The sequence below is a fragment of the Cyprinodon variegatus genome, unplaced genomic scaffold (assembly GCF_000732505.1).
Source record: "Cyprinodon variegatus isolate N-32 unplaced genomic scaffold, C_variegatus-1.0 Scaffold1218, whole genome shotgun sequence".
Taxonomy (NCBI): domain Eukaryota; kingdom Metazoa; phylum Chordata; class Actinopteri; order Cyprinodontiformes; family Cyprinodontidae; genus Cyprinodon; species Cyprinodon variegatus.
In genome coordinates this window covers 155,449-162,746 of record NW_015151671.1, presented here as the reverse complement: position 1 = coordinate 162,746, position 7,298 = coordinate 155,449, and the positions used below count along the sequence as shown (strand labels likewise).

Below are 7,298 nucleotides of genomic sequence, written 5' to 3'. Positions count from 1 at the left end.
ACCCCCTTATACCTGGACCCCCTTATACCTGTACCCCCTTATACCAGGACCCCCTTATACCTGGACCCCCTTATACCTGGACCCCCTTATACCTGTACCCCCTTATACCAGGACCCCCTTATACCTGGACCCCCTTATACCTGGACCCCCTTATACCTTGACCTCCTTACACCTGGAACCCCTTATACCAGAACCCCCTTACTTTAAGTCTTCAGCCCTGCTAAGATCAGCATGACAGGAATACGGCAGCAGGTCAGACTGAAAACAAAGAGCTAACATAGAATATAAAGGAGCCAAATTCAAGGTGTCTTTTATTAACTTCAGATAAAAAAATAGATCCTTAAAACATAGAAATGTAAGAGATAAAAGATTGTATAACTGACAACCCCAGCATACTGTGGGACACTAATAGCAATAATGAGAGGGAAATTTATTTCAGGAACAGCATATTTAAAGAGGAGAAAGAGGGCTGAATACGACAAGTTAGTTGAAACTTTAAGGAACCTAGAAAAACAACAATCAAATAAAAGGGAGGATAAAGCATTAAACCAGATAAAAATGTTCTGAATATTCTGAAACCATTATTAATTCAGCTCTAAAGCAACTTCAGCAAAAACGCATCAGATCACAACTAATGAAACAGTGAATACATGGTATACCTGACCCAATAAAGAATATGGAGACAAACACTTTAGAAGAAATACACACTATCATTGAAAAATATTGTAAATTGTAATTGTTATAGGAGAAAAACATCATTATTATATTAACTATCATAATAATATCTGAAATGAAAACGTATAAAATTAGAGACATATATGGACGTCCTTCCAGTCTGTCCTTAACGCTGCAGGGAACATGAGCTGATGAACGGCCTGTACTTGTATAGCGCCTTTTCAAGTCACTCATTCACTCGTTCATCATTCACTCGTTCACTGATGGAGGTGAGCTACACTGTAGCCACAGCTGCTCTGGGGCTCACTGACAGAGGTGAGGCTGCCATACGCTGGCGCCACCAGGCCCTCTGACCCCCATCAGTAGGCAGTGAGGGTGAAGTGTTTTGCTCAAAGACACAACGACACCGAAAGCCGGAGCCTGGACTTGAACCGTCAACCGTTCAATTTTCAGGGAAAACTTCTATATCCAACGCCACTGTTGCCCTGAATTAGAATGAAGGAATGATGAAATAGAAACAGCATTGTTGACACATCAGAGCAGCTTCCTTTTCTTCTAAAACGTCGTTAATGAGTCATCTTCAGTTTTTCTTCTTCAGGGGTTGGTGGTCTGTCAGCAGGTGAGATCAACCTTCCTGAATCCTTTCAGTCCCTCAACTTCTCAGTCTGAAACATTTCAAATGATTCATGCTGTTCATTCGGACGGTCTGGCTGCTGACTGCCTGCTGCAGCAGTGGGTTTCCCTCTAACCGCCTCCTTAACTTCAGTGTCTCTCTCCATCCTCTCCTGTTATCTGAGTCTTTATGTCTTTAGTCCCTGTTTTCATTGTGTTACTTTCACAGTTAATCTCTACTGTAAATTTATATTTAACATCTTTGACCAAATGCATGTTGGTGAAGAGGAGCCACTGAGTCAGAAACACAGAGGACACTCTAACAAGGCAGGAAGCGTGGGCCAAGGAAAGGAAACAAGAGCCAGCAAGGAGGTAATGAAGGACATAAAGAGACAAAGGCGGTAATGGAGGAAATATGTGAGGCCAGATTCTCCAGTTTAAACTTGGCAGGGCCTCAGAGGAGCGGGGACATGAAGAGCCCAGGAATGGAGGGAGGGGGGGGCAGTGTCTCAGCTGCTGTGGTGAGGAAGGGGTCAAGGCTACCCCCCCCCCCTCCCATTCTTCTGCCTGGATAAACAGAGCTGCACTGTAAGCCAGGTGGTCTGAGACGCTGTGGGTCCAGAGCAGAGAGGAATCCCCCAGCTGCTCCCGCTACATTTCATTTAGCAGGTTAGACCCTCATCAAGTCCTCAACGCCTCAACGATACCCACAACCACCCTCCACCAAACCCACGCTCCCCTGCCATCACATTTGGACCCGGAGCGGCGTCACTGAGAGGTCCGGTTACGGCGGGGAGCAGAGGACCGACCAGGAGCTGAGGAAAGGAACCGCTCAGGTGGAGATGCCTGGCTCCGCATGACTGGGACAGGTAGGTGGTTTCTATGGAGACGCTGCAGCCCTGACTTGAAGGTGAAGATACCTCAGGTATGAGTCAGCGGCGTGGAGCTACAGTCCACGCATCGACCGTCCATCAGGCCTTTATCACCAGAACCGATGTGATCTAACGGCTCCTGGATGATCTAGGAGAACCTGGGATTCAGGACCAGGTCCTGGACTTTAGCCTCTCAGACGGTTCTGGAGAACTCAGGGAATCTTATCGTTATCCCACAAGCTGTTTTTGGTTGACATGGCGTTCAGGAGGTCGGGTCCTTTCTGCTAATCATTAAACAGAAGACGGTTCCTCTCCCAGTGAGCAGACCAGGAGCCGTCCCTAATGTGGTAGTCATGGTGATTGGTCAGTCCTGAGGAGCTCCAGGTCTGTTCCTGTGGACCAGAGGAGCTTTAGTGGACCTCAGGGAGACTTCTAGACCATCGTGTTCCCATTGAAAACAGAAGAAAGGCGTTCTACAGCCGATCCCAACATGTTTATGATCTCAGAGCGATTAAGCTCATGTTCTGCTGATAACAAAGGACTTCTGGGATCGTTCTCTGCGTCTGGATCCACAGCCTATCAGTGAGCAGGGATCTGTTACGGAGCGGGTCGTCTGTCAGGAGTAATTGTCTCTAAACTTTGAAAAACATTTAGAGGCTCCGCTTCGTTCCAGCGGGGCGAGTCTGAACCTGCTGGGACATCAGGCAGCTCCTGGTCTGAATCCTGCTCAGTTCTGGAGACGCCATCAGATGGATCCTCCTCCTTCTGCTCCTCTGCTCCTCCTCAGAGTGTTGGGACGTCTGCTGGGTGTTCTGCGTTCACCACAAAGAGGCGCTTTCAGACGGACTCGGCTGCAGGACGAGTTTCTGAACGTGTGAAAAGAAAATAAAGTGTTTATGAGTTCAATCAACACCTTATTTCACCAGAGAGTGGACTCAACATCCTCTGATTTACACCACACGCGCTCTGGGAGTCTGACTCCGCCCACACACACTTCCTCAGTGGGGGGGGGGTCGTCTCCTGGTTGTTTGCTGCAGCTTCAGATTAAAGCAAACGCTTGGAGACAACCTGCAGAGGAGCAGCGTGTGTTGGTGTGTGTTGGTGTGTGTTGGTGTGTTGGTGTGTTGGTGTGTTGGTGTGTGTTGGTGTGTTGGTGTGTGTTGGTGTGTTGGTGTGTGTTGGTGTGTGGGCATTGAACAGGGAGCACACACTGGCTGACAGCTGCAGATTCAGGAGGTTTTCACAGCAGCAGGAAGGAGAGTTTGGCTAAAGGTAAGAAGACTTTCCTCTACTTCAGCTTCTTCTTCAGCTTCTCCTCCTTCAGTTTCTTTTTCAGTTTCTTCTCCTTGAGGTTCTCCTCCTTCAGGTTCTCCTTCAGGTCTTTCAGGTTCTTCTCCTTCTAGTTTTCCTCCTTCAGTTTCTTTTTCAGGTTCTCCTTCAGGTCTTTCAGGTTCTCCTCCTTCTACTTTTCCTCCTTCAGTTTCTTTTTCAGGTTCTCCTCCTTCAGGTTCTCCTTCAGGTCTTTCAGGTTCTCCTCGTTCAACGTTTCCTTCTTCAGGTTCTTTTTCAGGTTCTCCTCCTTCAGGTTCTTGTGGCTCTGGTTTTCTTGTGTTGCTGCTGCTGTAATTCTGTCAGTTTAAAGCTGTGGAGCGTCTCTCTCCACGGTACTGCACCCACAGGGGGCGCTTTAAATGCTGAAATATTAGTACCGTATATCCTCTAATATAGGCTGTGGCCTTTATGTCACTCAGGTGCATCTTGGTCCAGGCCATTATTGGAAGGAGGCCAGAATTAGAGGCAGGCCTCTATTTCTATTTGATCAAAACAGACCAACAGTGGAGTGAATAAAAAACAGATTTTGTCTCTTTGAACCTATAAAATGCTAGGTTTATTTATTGAAAAAGTACAGTTACCATAGCGATATACAGAACATTGTTCAGACATCTTCCAGCAGCTGCAATTTTTCTGCACGGCAATATGAAAAAAAAAAGACACAGAATGGAATCTTTGCCAAACCGACTTGCGAAACAAAGTAAAGAAAAAGAAATGAATGGAAACTGCTCTGCCATCACAGTGAAGTTCTATGTGAGGCGGGCTAAGTGGAAGTAGGCTACCAGTATCAGGTGATCACATGTGTCTTTCAGATCAGAACGAATGTGTGGCTGGTTATACTCTTACAGCAGTGTGTCGCAGTGAGCTTGATGCAGACATTTTTGATTTATGCTTAATATTGAAGCATGGTCTGCGCTAGGAAGGAAGTGGGGGTGAGTTTAATCCTACAACGGAGGGACATGACGGCGAAAATGAGCGGGTATCCAGGTGGAAAAAGGGTCCCAGCGTTCTCGCGCACGTCGATCTTCTAGCGGGTCAAACTTCACGAGTCGTTTTCCGCAATTTTGGTCATAAAAACAAAATAAGTCGGTCTCCTGTCTGCCGCACTGTCTGTGCTAAGAATGTGACTTCCCATGCTAACAGCTTGGATTCGTTAGCAAACATTGCCCCCCTGTGGTAGTTGTATGTTACTATCACAGGCTGTTGAGGACTGCCCAGGAACATGGTTGGTTCCAATCATAGCCCCGGCCTGTATACGAGTCCGGCCATTATTTACCTCCGCCGCCAGTGAGGCAGGCCATTATTAGAGACCCGTCCGCTAATGGAATACAATATTAGAGGATTTACGGTAATCTAAAAGAGTCCTTTGATATCACTCCAAGATTCGCATGTCTGTCTTCCACCCTGATCAGCCATGTTTCCTCCGTATCGTCCCTTAGCACCTGGCGATGCCTTTAAACCCTAGAAACGTGTTTTTATGACCTGAGGTCACGACTCGTGCCAGTCAGGCTGGTTGATTGAAGTGGGCGGAGCTTTGTAGACAGGTTTTAAACTAAAAACCGACTCACAGAAATAATGTGTTGGTCAGACGTTGACCAGGTTGTTTTGTGTTTCTGAGCAGCTGGAGGGAAATCTGAGCGTTCTGATTGGTTCGGTGTGTTAGATGAAAACATGCAGCAGGGATTGCTGCTCTCCGCTCCGCTGTAGGTTGGCAGTCTGTGGAAATGATTCACATCTCAACATGTTTAATGAAATCTTCTTCTCTGTCTTTATCCAAGATGTGAAACTGGGAGAAGCTCCAGTAGGGGGCAGTATGGAGCCGTTAGTCTCTGTAGGACTTAAAGTAATGCTGCATAAGTTTTACCTCAGGCATTAGTTTGAAATATTATATACATTTCAAGTCAATATTCAGCACTCGGCATCCTGCTCTAAAGAACTCACTAAAAGCTGACTTAGCTCAAAACGTTGCTAAGCAACCAAAGTGGATCTGACCCTAAGCTGATCAGATGTTTTTCTGGTTCTCTGATGCAGGATTTCCTCCAGAGGACGATTATTTCCTCGTCTTTATCAGGAACTCCAGGATTCTAGTCCTGCTGGTCCAAAATGGTCTGAAACCAGAACCAGAACTCAGACCGGTTCATTGAGAGACGGAGCAGTGCTGCCAGTGGCCTGCAGGGGGAGCTAAACCTGGACATTACAGATGTAGCGCCTCTAGTGGCTGGAAGTCACACAGTGTTGCTTTAAAGTTTTCCTGCTTGTGGATCAGAGGCCTGTGACCCAGTAGGACCCGGCATGTCCAAACTGATGGTGGATTAACTGCATTCATCAGAATCAGCTGATTCGTCTTTGGACATGCCTGCCTGAGACCATGAACCGAATTAATGGGTTCAAACATCTAGTTTGTCGCTATTCTCCAGGGTGGACCTTTGCCCCACCCCTTTTGGACCCTTGATCCACACTTTGGCTAAATGCTCATTGACTTTGGCAAACTTTGTTATCCATGATTTATTGTTGGATGTGACGAACAGAGCAGCAGGTGGAAACATTGCAATGTTTAGTGATCAGGCTACTGTGCCAAATAAAAAATGTGTTTGAGTGTTAAAATGACTCAAGGGGTCCCGCCATTTTTGATGAGGCAGAGAGGCGTAAATTCATGATGCCCAAATTCTCTAACTTTGCACATTTGCAGGATGGAGCCCTGGGGAACTCCTCTGATTGAGATGTCTTTTCACAGCAGGGAAATTGGCTAATGTGCTGCACAAGAACTTCTGCACCAGGAGGATTTCTTTTTCTTTTTTATCATCGACACAACACTACATTTTATCCGCTGATCACAGCAAATATAGCAAAGCTGCTCTCTGGCATTGAATGCAGGAGCAGCAGACGCATCAGATGCATTTGGACAGACTTTCCTGGACGTCTGGCCTTAATGCGGATCAAAGGTGAAGCAGCAGGAGCTTTTTTGCTGCTTCTATGGTGTGCAATCTGAATGTAGCATAAGGCCTCCTTACATTGGTTGCGCACTAACCACTGCTGGAAGTTCACTAAAACGTAGTTTGATCAGGAGTGTTTGATGATTCTGAAGTATCCCAGGTTCTGCTAAGGATCTATGCTGAGCAGAGGGCTGTGTCTGTGTCTGACGGGTGTAACATGATGGTTCAGCTATCGTCTCCTGCACATTTTCATTCAGGTTTCCCTTTGCTCCCCTGCAAAGCTTTCAGACCTTAAGCTTAAGGTTTCATCAGGAGGAGGTCGGTGCGAAGCGTGACATCATCCTGTAAAAGTGTCGGCAGTAAATCTGGACTCTGAGTCTGGATATAAACGTGCTGGATCGCCTTTCTCGTGATGCTGACTGTGAATCATGCCTGCGGTGTGTTTTCAGCCTCACATGGCGTCAGATCTAAAGCCGGTGCGTGTTCAGGTTTCTAACCCCCTGCTGATGAGAGTCAACCATGTTCTGACCCATAAGGTGGTTCTGTCTGCTGCAGTTTGGATCATCTACCATTTGATTCAGGGTTAGGGCTGAGTCCCAGAAGGTTCCATTCCCCGGGGTCAGACATTTACAAGGCTAAAGACTGATGCTCTAGGTGCATAAGCCGGTCCAAACCTGCTGACCTCCATTGGAGGAGCCCGGGCCAGATGGACCAACTGGATCTTGGTTAAACCAGACCAGGAAAAGGTGATTTAATGGCGGCTGAGGAGGTGATAATATCTCCACTCATCAATAATCTAATGGATGGAGATACATGAAGGACAGTGGAGCGTGAGAACAAGGGTTTAGACCTGGACTGATTACTTGCAGAAGGT

At 46.8% G+C, this 7,298-nt stretch overlaps 1 long non-coding RNA gene across 1 annotated transcript in view; it reads left to right on the top strand.

The window, feature by feature from the left end:
- Positions 1–3,278: 3,278 nt before the first annotated feature.
- Positions 3,279–7,298, top strand: part of LOC107102223 — an 8,899-nt gene continuing 4,879 nt past the window's right edge. Inside the window, exon 1 of the long non-coding RNA XR_001482121.1 lies at positions 3,279–3,431. This is a non-coding gene — a long non-coding RNA (uncharacterized LOC107102223). The remainder of the gene's footprint in view (positions 3,432–7,298) is intronic.